Source organism: Eretmochelys imbricata, chromosome 24, assembly GCF_965152235.1.
Source record: "Eretmochelys imbricata isolate rEreImb1 chromosome 24, rEreImb1.hap1, whole genome shotgun sequence".
NCBI classification, from domain to species: Eukaryota; Metazoa; Chordata; order Testudines; family Cheloniidae; genus Eretmochelys; species Eretmochelys imbricata.
In genome coordinates, this window is record NC_135595.1 from 15447204 (window position 1) to 15460609 (window position 13406).

The 13406-nt window shown below is 61.6% G+C and overlaps 1 pseudogene across 1 annotated transcript; it reads left to right on the forward strand.

The window, feature by feature from the left end:
• Positions 1–25: 25 nt before the first annotated feature.
• On the forward strand, positions 26–9644 carry LOC144279956 (HAUS augmin-like complex subunit 5; annotated as a pseudogene). Its single transcript, XR_013348706.1, has 19 exons — positions 26–102; positions 159–341; positions 1094–1156; positions 1423–1455; positions 1772–1808; positions 2276–2501; positions 2590–2684; positions 3153–3232; positions 3311–3371; positions 3647–3774; positions 4030–4108; positions 4365–4510; positions 4790–4952; positions 5373–5453; positions 5646–5791; positions 6687–6801; positions 7057–7181; positions 7375–7509; positions 7917–9644. The product of XR_013348706.1 is annotated as an HAUS augmin-like complex subunit 5 (transcript).
• Positions 9645–13406: the final 3762 nt, after the last annotated feature.

The following is a 13406-nucleotide window of genomic DNA, read 5'->3' on the forward strand; positions in this document are numbered from 1 at the left end:
CGCGGGAATTCAGTGCGCAGGGCACATGAGCTGCGCCTTCTCTTCGTCCTGCCGGAAGCCTGCAGGTGGCGCTGTTACACACCGGGGAGGGGCCACCCTGGGGCCTGTGCTGGGACCCGCACCTGAAGGGGGGAATGGCAAATTGCGGCTGCTGGCAGGCCCCGCCCCCCAGCAGCGGCAGGCCCCGCCCCCCAGCTCCCGGCGGGCCTTGCGGCAGCGGCCGGCCCGCTCGGTGCTCGGGTCCCGGCATGGAGCGGGGCGGCGCTGGAGCTGAAGGTCTGGGCGGCCCAGGAGATGGGGCTGCCCCGCGAGAAGGTGCCCCCCGACGGGGCCTTCCGCCGGTGAGAGCCCCGGGCCCCCAGCGCGGGGACCGCCCCAGGCTCGGGGCCCCCCGGCTCCTTCCCCGACCCCCCTCGGCTCCCGCCCCGCCGGACCCTCCCCCCCAGCTGGGGGCCCCCCCGGTTCCTGCCCCCCCGGATCCTGCCCCTTCCCACCGCGGGGACCCCCCCCGGCTCCCGCCCCCTGCCCCCCCCCCGCTCCCTGGCTCCTGTTCCGCGAGTTCCCGTTTCCCTCCTTGTCCGCGAGCACTTGCGGCTCCCCCCTCGGCCACCTTTCCCCTGCTCCTTCGGGGTCCCCGCTGTGGGGGCGGCCTCCCTCTCTCCTCGCGTCCTGCCCCCCTGGTCCTCCTCCCCCCTTAGCCCCGCCTTGCCTCCTCTGCTCCTTGGTACCTTCCTGCCCCAGCCCTCCACCTTTCTTCCCCATGAGTTCCCTGACTGCCCTACTGCCCCCACATCCCCATTCACTGCCCCTTGATTATATCCCAGCTGTGGGGCCAGAGGCCCCCCACACACACACACACTCCGCTCTCCCCCATAAAAGGGCCTCCCAGCCGCCTGCCAGGTTACCCCCAAGCCCTGTGAGGTTACCTGGATGAGCCCGGCCCGGTGGGGGGAGGGAAGGAAAAGGGGGTATCCAGCCCTGGGGCAGGGACGTGGGGGGGGTATACGGCCCTCAACCAAGGGCCACCCATGCTCCTCGTAGGGGTTTCCGGTCGCGTCCCCGTGGGGCTGATGCTGTTGCTCTGTATCCCCAGGATGTGCTCAGGCCAGTGTGCGGAGATTTGGAGATACGTCACCCGGCACGTGCACCACCAGAGGTGAGAGGAATGGGGTTTGGCGCCTTTCCCCTCAAAGGGCCGCTGGCTCCCACCCGGCCCCAGGGCGGGGGTCTCGCTGGCTCAGGGGGGCAGCAGCGGGGAATCGGACATGGGGCCTTGTGCTTTTCAGGTCTCCTCCCAGAGCCAGGGGTAGAACCCAGGAGTCCTGGCTCCCGTCCTCCTCTGCTCTAACCACTGGACCCCCCTCCGTTCCCAGAGCCATTGCTGCTTCTGCAGTAGATTCGCCCCTCTCTCTTTCCTCACAGGAATGTGAAGAAGATCCGAGGGAACTTGCTGCGGTATCCTTTCCTCGTTCCCCTTTGCCGTGGGGGCTTGTTACTATGGGTAGCTTTTTCACCAAGGGGCCCATCCAGCCCAGTGTCCTGCCCTGTCCCTGCCTAGACCAAGCCCCTGGGCCCATCCAGCCCGGTGTCCCCTATGCCCTATAGAAGCGGGTTTAATTTCCTTGCCGACCCTTGGCTGGCGTCTGTCTCCTGGCCTTGGACCTCGAAGCCTGCTGGCTCCGAGCTCTCCCTGACGTCTGTGTGTCTGTCCGTCTGTCCAGGCCTCTGTCACTCTCTACGTTCAGCCTCCTTTACTCAGGCCTTGTGTCAGGTACCAGCTTCTGGAGGAGGCAGAGGAGAGGGGGCCGGTGGAGACTGCTGGGTGGATAGGGGCGTGTGGGTGAGGGCTGTGGGTGGGACGGGACGGGTGTTGTGGATGGGATTGGGTGTTGCTGTGGTGGGTGGGGGAGTCGGTAGGGGATGGTAATCTGGATTTGGAGGGGCGGGGAAGGGGATCGGGGTGCTGTGGGATGGGATAGAGTGGGTCAGGGTAGGGGATGGGGTCGTGGGGCAAGGAGAGGATCAGGTGGTGCTGCGGGGTGGACTAGGGTGGGAGCAGTGGGTGGGAAGTGAGTCGGGGTGGGATCGTGGTGCAGAGGGGTCCTATGGCATGGGATAGGGTGGGGGAGAGTGGGTGCCTTGTTGCTGAGCTGTGGATCTGGGAGATGAGGGTGGGGGATTGGGATTGGGGTGCTGCAGGGTGGAACAGGGGCCTTGCCGTGGGGTGAGCAGGATGCCTGGGTCTATAGCAGTCGGTGTCTCCCCCTCCCCACAGGGAAAGCCCAGTGGGTCGGAACCAGAGCAGGAGCGGCGCCAGCAGCTTGCCCAGGGTGTGGCCCACCTGCGTGGGGAGCTGCAGCTGCTGGACCTGCAGATAGAGACAGCCCAGCGCGAGGTCATGGCTGACGGTAAGGGGGGAGCCCCAAGGATCTGGGAGGCGGCGTAGTCTTTGCCTCCAGTGCTCTACCCCAGGCCATTGCTCTGGGGGTGGGGGGCACAAAGTCCCCCTGGGGATGCGGGGGGATGTCCTGAACTGTGCTCCCCCTTCCTCTCCTGCCCCTTCCCCCCCCCCCCCGCCAATTTTCACAGCCTCCTCTGGTCTCTGCAGAAAGGCCAAGGTGGAGCTGACAGTGGGAGGGAAGCTGCCTGACCTCGGATTTGCTAGCTTGGAGCCTGAAGTACTGGTGAGTTGGAGAGAGGATAGTGGGTAGATCCTGGGCGGGGGAGAGGAATTTGAGAATCCTGCTCCCCTCTGCTAGTTGGGGGTGGTGATCTGGGGATCCCAGTCCTGGATCTCATGGGGGGGAATCTGGAGATGCCAAGGCAGGCTCTAGTGACAAGGGGTACCCGGTAATCTGAGCCCTGTGAATGCCAGCATGGGGCTCTGGTGATCTCCCTGTGGGATCTGGCGATGGGGTTTGGTTGGGAAGGAGGAGGGAATCGGACTGAGCCTGGTGCCGAGCCCTGGGGAGAGTCTGTTGGGCCATTGGCAATCAGGTCTTGGGATCCTGAGGGATCTCCCTGAGCCTGGTGCCTGGATCCCAATAAGGGGGGAGGATCCAGTAGATCCTGGTGATCTGCAGCTTTCTTGAGGGCCCTCGTGTCTTCCCCACCCCGGTAACCCGTCCACGTGTCTGTCCCTGTCTCCGCAGCGGGACGTGCGGACGGCTTGCTAGCTGTGCTTCCACTTCCTGAAGTCACTCTTCGAGCACAGCACATCTGGGGCCGTCCCGTAAGACCCTGTGAGCTCCCCTGCCCTCTCCTTCCCCCGTGCTCTGTTTCTGACCCGCCTCATGTCTCTCTCTCTTAGCAGTGGGACAAGTGAGGAGCTGCTGGACGCGTCCTACCAGCACTGGCTGAGCACGGTGGAGGTAACGGAGGGGAGGGAGGGAGGAGCAATGGGGTAGGGACCCTGGGGACGGCTCGCCTGCTACAGAGATGCAGCCACCTCTGGGAGGGGCAGCTGGGCGCCCCTTAGCGCCAGGCTGGGGCATTGAGGCAGCCCTGACTGCCAGGGGAGAGCCCCCTGCCCTGCTCCCTGCAGCGCAGCGCCCTCTAGCCCCGTATGGGGCATTGGAGCCAGCCGTGAGGGAATGTACAGCGTCCCTGGCCCACTGTGGCTCATCCCACCTCTCTGCCCACGCAGGCCATCGTGGGTTCCCACCCTCCCAACCATGTCCTGGCAGCCCTGGAGCACCTGGCCCTGGAGAACACCCTGCAGATGCAGGAGCTCACCAGCCGCATTGACATTCCCCGCGACGTAGAGGCCCTCAAGTGGGTACCGCTAAGGGGCTGAGAGTGTGGGGGTGTGGTGCTGTACGGAGCTATCGCCCGCCAGTGGTGGTGGCTTGTACTTGTGGGTGGGGGCAGAGGAGGAGCTCGAGAGAGAGGGGGGTGCTGTGGGGCTTTGGCCCCCTGGTGGTGTCAGCAGGGGGCAGAGTCGGGGCTCTGGGGCCTGTCACCCCAGTGGTGCTGCAGTCACCCATGACACCAATGCTGGGACCTGTATCTCTGCCCTCTGACCTGCAGGTTCCGCTACGAGAGCTCCCGTCTGCAAGACCTGGCGGGGCCGCCAGCAGCCCTGCCCTCAGTCCGGGGCCTCATACAGGTGAGTGGGGGCATGGGGAGGGGCAGGCAGGGCCGTATGTGGGGGCTGGGCAGTCCCAGTGGCTAGGATATATAGCCGGGGGGAGGGGGCCACATCTGGGGCTCCTGGGGTCTGGGATATATCAGGGGGAAGGGGCTGTATCTCAGTGCTGGGGGGTCCCAGGGACAACAGGGCCCATATCTCCAGTTGGGTTATAGTGGGGGGAGGGGGCAGAGTCCCCTGGCCCCTCGTTACCTGCTCCCTCCCCCGGCTGCAGGAAGGCTGGAGCAGGTGTGAGGAGCTGTGGGTGCAGCAGCTCCCCCTACAGGCCCGGGAGCAGCGCGGCAGGGCCCAGCTGGCCTCCCTCGTGCAGGAGATGAACCGGCTGGTGGCGGACGGCTCGGAGCACGCGATCCTCGCCAGGTAGCTGCCACAGGCCCTGGGAGACACCCCGCCCCCTGGACTCAGCCCTGCACAGTTCGTGACCACCCACCGCTGGGAGAGCGCTCCCTGCTGGCGGGACTTCCCACCCCAGGGGTACCCCGGCTCTGTCAGGGCCCCCTGGAGCGCGCTCCCTGCTGGGGAGACTTCCCTGTCCTGTGGGGTCCCCCTGTGCTCTCGGGGCCCTGTGGTGAGCACCCCCTGCTGGGGAGACTCCCCCCCGCCCCCCCACTGAACTGGCCTGTCCCGCCCGGCCCCCAGGGCGGTGCTGGAGCTGGAGCTGCGGGCTGTGCGGCTGGCAGGGCTGCGGGATGGGCTGCGTCGAGGCTGCCAGGAACTGGAGCAGGAGGCAAATGCCCGCCATGCGGAGCTGCAGGCCTTGCAGAGCAAGCGTCAGCGCGTCCTTGACTTTTGCCACCTGGTGGTGAGTGCGGGAAGCGCGGGGGGGAATCTGGGGGCCAGAGCAGGGCAACCTCTGGACGTGGGACCTGCCTGGGGGGTGGGGAGGCAGTAGGGCACACAGGAGAATGAGGTGGGGTTGGCTGGGAGGGTGTCCATGGGTGGGGGGTTCCTGGAGGGGGATCCACAGGGTACCTGGCTGGCCTGGGGGGAAGGAAGTAGAGGGGGTGCATACTGGGGGAGTATATGGGTTTGGGGATGATGGGGGGGAGGGGAGGCAGGGAAAGGAAGGAGTGAACAAGTTGGGGGTCGGGGGGGTTCCTTCTGTGGGAAAGGGAGCGATTGCGGGGTTGAATATGGGGTGCCTTGCTGCCCTGGGGGGAGCAGGGACACTGTCTTGAAGCATCCCCAGGACTGACACTTTCTCTACCCCCTTCCCCCCCAGCGTGAAAAGCAGCAGCACGTCTGGGCGCTGATCAAAGGCACCTCCTACATCAAATGCCAGCTCCGCAAGGACCAGGCCGAGGTGAGACATCCTTCCATGCCATGGGGCGGGATCAAGCGGCACTGACAGAGGATGGGGGAGTCCAGGGCTGGGATACCAGGAGGCTGTGGGTCGGGCCTGAGGGGCACCGGCAGGGCTGGGGGAGTGGGGCCCAGGGCTGGGAGGGCAGGGCACCAGCATGATCTCCCGCAAACCCTGCTCTCTCTCTCTCAGGTCCAGGCCTTCGTGCAGAGGAAGCTGCTGGGCCCGGAACAGGACGTGACCCTGGAGTCGCAGCGGCTGCACGGGGGCGTGGAGCGCGAGGTCCGGCAGCTGGGGGCCATTGCCCTCCCCTGCCTGCTGCACCGCAGCCTCCCTGGGTGAGTCTCCCCCCAACCTCCTGCTCTGTCTGATTGCTCTCCCCCACAGCGAGCAGGGTCCTGGGGCCAACTGTCCCCTCTTGGGCAGCCCCAGGGGCTGGGTCCCCATATGGGGGGGCGTCCCTTGGCCTTGGGGGTGTACCTGTGTTCCCCCTCCTGCACTACTGGACTTGGGGTATGCAGGATTCCTGGGATTTTCTCTCCCCACCCCTTCCCTCCCCACCTGTGTCCCATTGAAACGGGGCTGAGACCCACCCTGGGAAAAGCACCCTGAGATCCGCCGGTTGGAGGGAGGGAGGGAGGTGCCTGCAGAGCAGTACTGGTACTCTGCTCCTCTGCCCCAAGCTGGGGGCGCTGGTCCTCTGGGAGGAGCATCAGTACTTAGGTAGTGGGATTAATGCTGCAGTCGGGGCACGGAGACAAGCAGGAGCGTTGGTGCTGGGGAATACTAATGAAAACCCCGTATTCTCTGGGCGGAGAGCTAATACCCTGAGAATAGGGCAGGGGCTTTAATACTCTGGTGGGAGCATGAATACTCTTTCCGGGGGGGGGGGGGTGGTAATGCTCTGAGAGCCTTGGTACCCCAGATCTGTGGTAAGAGGATTAATACTTTCTGGGCTGATAATGCTCTAGGAGCGTCGGTAGCCTCTAGCGGTGAGAGGAGCATTGATACTCTGGGGTATTAATACGCTGGGAACACTGGTACCTGCTCTCCCGGGGGTACCAATGCTGTACTATGTCAGCAGGCTGCTGTGAGGATGGGGCCCCGCCAGCCTTTCCTGGGGAGCGGGAGGGCTGTGGGCTGGGGTGCCCGGTGGGGATGGGGGATGCCTGAGGGTGAGGGGTTCAGGGGCTGATCCTCAGCTGCCCTGACCCGGTCGTCTCCCGCCTCCAGGTCCCAACAGGTCCCGGCCCACGAGCTCTCCATCCATCGGCTGGACCGGCCGGGGCTCGCCCAGCACCGGGCCTTCCTCACTGTGTGCCAGGCTGCCGGCTTCCCTCTCTACAAGGTGAGACGCACACTTGGTGGAGCAATGGGGCAGGGAACAGGAATGTCTCCCCACAGGGTGGGAGTGAACCCCTCCTCTGAGACCCTCTTCTGGGGAGAGATGGGATGGGGGGCCCTGGGGAGGGGGTGGGGCAGGAGCACCCCCCAAGTTTATTCTGCATTAAACCTCCCCAGAGCCCCCTGGGGGGTGATCTTGGGGGAGAGGGGGCAGCCCCTGTCTCCCCTCACCCCCTGTGTTTATCTGTCTCTGCCCCAGGCCCCCGAGCACCTGCTGCCCCACATGGCTGAGCTGAAGAAGGAGCTGCTGGCCCTGCGTGCCCAGCTGAGTTACAAGAGCCAGGCGCTAGCCAGCCTGCAGCAGCGCCAGGGGACCGACGTGCAAGATGAGCTCTCCCCATGGAGACGACCCCCAGCCTGCGGCCCCTTCCCAGGGTTTGCGAGGGGCACCCTCCTGGCACACGAGCCGGCCTGAAGGGTGGCAGGACCATGGCATCCGCCCAGCACAGCTCAGCACCCCCCCCCCGCCCCCCCCAAGCCATAACTCCTCCGGGCCTCACCAATGTCTCTTTCCCCCAGTCCTGCTGCAGGCCCTGCGGGACCACGACCGGGAGCAGGCCGGAGCCCTGGGGCCGCGGATCCAGCTGGTGACCGAGCAGTGCGAGCGTCGCATCGAGCGCTGGCCCGAGGTGCAGGCCACGATCAACGCCTGGTGAGGAGCCCCCGCCCACCTGGTTTATGGGACGCCTTGTTCTGCAGAGGGGGGAGGCCCTGCCCATCCTGTGCTGGGAGGGGGTCCAGGGTTGGTTCTCCCCTGCCTGGGGTGGGGTGGGGTCTGTGAGGAAGAAGGGGGCTTGCCCAAGTGGAGGGGGGGCACAGGAGGGAGTGATTGTGGGGGGGTTGGAGGCTGGGGTGGGAAGGAAGGGGGTGGTCTGGTGCCTCTGGAGAATGGGCGTACCTAGGGAGTGGCCGGGGGGGGCATTGCCATAAGGGATGATGTGTGGGGGGCAGATTTTGAGAGTGGACGTGGTGGTGTCTGTGCTGTGGGGGGAACTGGGGCGGGGGGCCGGAAGGAGCCATCTCACCTGCTCCCCTCTCTCTCCCCGTCCCTGTGTTCAGGTGGGAGCAGCCGGGGCAGTTCTCCCTGCCGGCGGAGCACCGCCAGGGCCTCACCTTGCAGCAGTGGCTGGAGCGCTGGACCCTGGCCCTCAAGACCCTCCAGCAGCACAGCTGGGCCTGATGGCCCTGTCCTGCCTGGGAGGGGCTCAGGGAGCCCCGCCCCTAAAGGGGTGCAGTTGTAGGTAGCCACACCCATGTTAGGTGCGTCCCACCCACACTCCTTCCCTATCTGGGGTGGAGTTACTGGGGGCCTAACCCAGCTGTCCCCTCTTCTGCAAGGTGGGGGGTCAGTGTAAGGGGGGGTGACCAGATGCTGGTGGTGGGAGGGTTGGTGGGGCTGAGCGGAGGTGGAGGAGCGGTGTCAGGTGTGGGGGGGATCCCACGTGGGTTTTGTGGTGTTCTGTAATTCCCATTGTTCTGAAGAAACTGACTAAATGCGCATTCAGGTCTATGGCAGGGACTGGGACATGAGGCCTTTCCCCTCTGGGGGACGCCAGCTCCGACCTGCCCCAGGGCAGGGACTGGCAGGCTCAGGTGGGTGGGGAATGGTCCCCTGCTAGGGGGCACCAGCTCTATCTGGCTGCTCCAGGCTGGCTTGGCCTGTGGTTCTGCCTGGACCATCCCACCCTCCCTTGTGCCCTGCCCTAGGAGCCAGTAAAGACGGCCCTGTCCCAGGCACCTGAGCCCAGGGGTTAATTCCTGTGCTGAGGTAGCAACAGCCCCTCAGATCCCACCCCTGAGCTCGCCACCCTGGCTGCGGCCATCCCCTCCTTGCAGAACCACCTCTGAAGCCTTTGGGGGGGTTTGGGGGCAACTTTGTCCTTATTCCTCTTCTATGGAGAAACTGAGGGATGGAACAGGGAGAGGTGAGTGGCCTAAACCCAGGAGCCCTGGCTCCCACACTCACCCCCTCCCTGTTGGAAATCAAGTGGAGGGAAGCTTTGCGGGGGGGGGGGACACCCCCAGCTAGGAAGTGGGGGTAGACAGCACCTATCGGTGGGGGGCGGGAGGCCCCTCTCAGGGCACCACCCCAAAAAAGCCCCACAGCACCCTGCAAATCAAACAATCCCCCTGGGCATAGCCAAGATGCTGCTGGCCAGGGAGCCAACAAGACCCCACTGTCATTGCCAAGGCTGCTAATTCCCCACAGCCTGCTGGTTAAAACATCCTCTTGCCGGACTGTGTTTAACGTGGCCGCAGAACCAAGTGTGGAGGATCGAGCAATCTCTGGGTGCAGCAGCTTTTGTCCAGCAGGCCCAGACCTTCCCAGGCTTTTTGGTGCTCGCTGCCACTGATTTCCAGGAATGACGGTGGATTAATCTTCATAGCCCTTGTGATTTCCTTGCTGGCTCTGGGACCCCCCCCCTTTTGCTCCCTGCTGTACAAACGGGCTTTAAGCCCCGGCTTTCTCTACTGAGGAACAAATGTAGTAGCCCAGCACGATTGCAAAGCGTTAGAATCTTGGAGACGATCAAAGTGGCTCTGAGCCCGAGAAACGTCTTCCCTGCCCCTCCTCTAAGTATCGAAGGCTGCCCCCAAAATCCAACTGGGTCTTGGCCATGGATCTTGTTCCCCTGATGCCAGCGGGTTTTCGGTTTGATGCAGGTTCCCAGCTTCCCGGGCCAGCCGTGGTCCTGTCAGTAGAGCTGCTGGGTAACCCATAATATGCTTGTGGGGTGTGTTTAATCCACTTGGTGGTCAGGAGGGAAACCTGCCCCGAAATCTGTGTGCAAGGAGAACCCACTTGGCTGGGAAGGGAGCGAGGAAAAAGAGCAAGTGAAAAAAAATAACCAGTGAGAGAGAAAAGAGTGTGAAAGGCAGAGAAAGAAATAAAGGGAGAGTAAAAACAATAGAAAATGAAGGAAAGAAAGAGCATGAAAGGTAGAGGGGGGGAAAGCAAGCAAGAACCTGCAAGCTACAGAAGGAAAGGAACAAAAAAGAACAAATGAACAAACAGGAGTGCTAGATAAAGCTGGAATGGGACAGAGACAGAAAGGACAGACTGACCTGTTAAGCAAGGTTCCACCCCAAATTCTCCATGTTGGGGGCACAGGCCCTCCCACTTCCCTTCTGGCTTCAGATCCTTTCTCCCCTGCTTGGGTTGCCCATCCATGCTCCCCAATCCCAACCCCTCTCATATGCCTGGGAATGGGTAGGGGAAGGCATCTTCCTTTGCAGGGCTTCAGCTGAGCAGTGCCGTGGGTGTCTCTCCCTGGGGCGCTTTGGTTGGGGTTCTTTAAGCTCAATGACATCAAGTGTGACAAATGAGAAGGAAGAGGAAATTTTTTTGTACCGGGGGGGGGCACCAGAGAGAGGAACTGAACGCAGCGTAGCGCCAACTGGAGCCCAGACGCTGGCAGCTGGAGGAACATCTCCAGAACCTACTTTGATTGTTCCGTCCATCGCTGCTCCCCCCCGTCCATCGCTGCTCCCCAAGGGGGATGGATAAGTGCCGGGGGGGGCGGGTGTAGTCGCAAACCACGGCTGCTGGTTTCCTATTGGTGTGACCAATTTTTGCAAAGTTTTTTTTTTTCCCCCTTCTCCCCGTCTTCATTTGTCGCTAGGGCTGGGCGGCTTTCTTCACTGCCATTGATGAGGGCAGCGGCACAAGGGGCTCAGGGCGGAGAATCGGGGAACTGTGTCAGGGGGGAGGATGCACAGAGGGTTACAGGGGTAAGAATCCCATTTAGCCCTTGCACGGCAATGGTGGTGTCATGGCTTTTAATATTCAGGTCTATTGATCCGTACACAGCAGCACCTAAAGAAACCATGGCAGAAGCAGGGCCCCTGTTGTGCTGGGGGCTGCACAGACACAAGGACAGTCCCTGCCCCAGCTGAGATCAGGGCCCTGTTGGGCGAGGCGAGAGACAGGCCCTGCCCCAAAGAGTTTACAGTCTCCATACCCAAAAAATGGGAGGAAAAGAGAGGCCCACAGTAGCACTGAGAATAGAACCCAGGAGTCCTGGCTCCTCCTGCTCTAACCAGTAGCCTTCACTGCCCTCCCAGAACCCAGATAGAACCCAGGCGTCCTGGCTCCCAAAATGCGCAGGAGTGGGGTCTAGTTGTTAGAGGGAGGAAGGGAGGCTGGGTGTCAGGATTCCTGGGTTCCATTCCCAGCTCTGGGGTTAGAGTGGGGTTGGATACTTAGCACAGCTGGGGCTGGGAGCCAGGACTCTGGCAGAGGTGTCCAGAGGGGCTGGACATCCACCAGACTCCACGCCCTGCCTATGGCTGCAAGGAGAGACACCCCCCCCCTGCACCCTCCTGGACAGCCCCCTGCTAAGAGGGGCCCAGGGCACCCAGAGAGGGTCAGGAGGTGAGATGGGGCTGCGGTGGCAGGAAGGGGGCAGAACTGGGGGCTGGTGCCGGGTCGGGGGCAGGCTACACGAGGGAAAAACATGCAGCTTTGTTAAATATTTCCCGTGGCTGGATACAGGTTTTTAGAATGACTTTCGGGAAATATTTTGTTTCCAGACAGACTCCAGATACCAAACGATGGTGCTAAGACTCTCCCCCTGCGCCCCTCACCCATTACCCCAGGGTCCAAGCCTCTTCCCAACCCGCAGGGTAGTTCTCCTCCCAGGCTTCTGTGAGGCAGGAAGCGCCACCAGCCCCATTTCCTGGATGGAAGAACTGAGGCCCAGAGAGACTGAGTGATGTGGCCGAGGGCACCCGGGAAGTGTGGGGCAGAACAGGGGGCTGGGACAGGATTCTTTTTCTTCAGGAAGTTTCTGCCCTCCTGTCACAGAGTCCCTAGGCGATGCTCTGGAACTGCTCCCCACGAAGCCAGTCAGGACTCTGGGGAAGTCTCCTTTCTGTGAGCAGCCTGTCTGCAGGACACACAGCTCACACAACTTCCACCTTCCTGGGTCTGACCTCGGAGCATTCAGCATCCTCCACCCCTCCGTGCGCTTCCCACAGCGAGTCCGCCCAGGCATGGATGCCCCAGCATCTCTCCTGTTCCTTGGTGGGAGTTACACCAGGCCCTTCCAGTTTCTTGCCCTGGCTTAGGTCGGGGGTGGTCGATAGCACTCGCATGCCACATGTGGGAAGGTTTATGCGGCCCGTGCCTTTTGCTACCCTAAAACCCCCAGGGATCAAACTGGGATCGGGTCTTCTCCCAGCGCTCTAGTCTGGAGGGCTGCAATTCGGGCTGTCTTGGTTAAGAGTCCCCATCTTGACCTGGGCCACATACTGTTCACTTACAGAACTAGCATGGAGACATCCCTTTCTCAACAACCTTGTCTCCCCAACAAACTGGCCAAACACAGGCACTTGGTTATAGGACTGTAACTTTCTTAATAGCTTTCACTCTGAGACCTTCTCAAAGCTATCCACACTGGATCTTTCAACAGGAAAGTCAGTGGCTTCATTCACAACAGAAAATTTCTGGCTGTTAGGAACTGAAAGTTTCTTGATTAAATCACTTTCACACCCTTCAGTTGTAGTCAACTGCTTACAAAGACTCCATGAGGATTCCTTTCCCTAGGGGCTTTTCAATGCAACAATTCACCCTTCACAGAAATTCTGCTCTTACCCTCTTTACCTAGGGCTTGCTCTAGAGGAACTCTTTCCTGAACAACAACAGCCTCTTTCTGGGTCTCACTGACATCCAGAATTACCTCTGGCCCATCAGGCGGATTCCTACACAATCCCCTTTCAGGCAAACTGACAGATTTCCTAGATAAAAGTTTAGAAGCCTTCTCCTTCCCTTTGCCACACACAAGCTCAGGAATCTTTTCTTTCTTGCTACAGGTTTCCACACCCTTAGTAGGTAACACAATCAAATCACCTTTCTGCTCTCTTTGTGCCCTGGTTAGAGTCTCACTCTGATTAGACAGAGTTGCTACACCCTTTCCCAGCCACACACTAGCAATGGGCAAAATACAAGCTCCAGAATTGTCTGGTCTCTGGGATTTTGCATAGACACTAACTGGATGCGACCTAATTACAGGGCCATTCTCCCGAGCAGACACAAACTTAGGACTATTCCCTTCCTGGGCTTCAGTTGAATCCAGAACCAGCTCTGAGACAAAACTATCACAGGCTGAAAGGCCCCTTCTGTCTGCTCCACAGACAAAGAAGAGCCGGACACACTTTCTCTTTACCAGACACACAGCTTGGGGTCTCATTCCCCTTGTCCCAGCACACAAGGCTGTCCACAGACAACTGCTTGGAGATCAGGGTAGCTCCCACCATAGGCAAGTCAATACCCCTGACAGACACAGGCACGTTTCCTTCACTGTCACACTTCTTGACCCAGGTAACAGGTAAGGTCCAGGGACACTCTCCTCGCCTTCCCACACTGCTGACTAGACACAGCCATCAGCACACAAGGCTGCCTAGGCTCATCCAGACTTTCCTTACCAAGCACCTTGCCACTCCCAACAGATCCCCTGCCCTGCCTGTCTCCCCCCACTCAGCTGGGGTCTCAGCTCCCACTGTGCTCAGCGCTGCCCTTGCTGTCCCAGTGGGGGTAGGCAGCGAGCT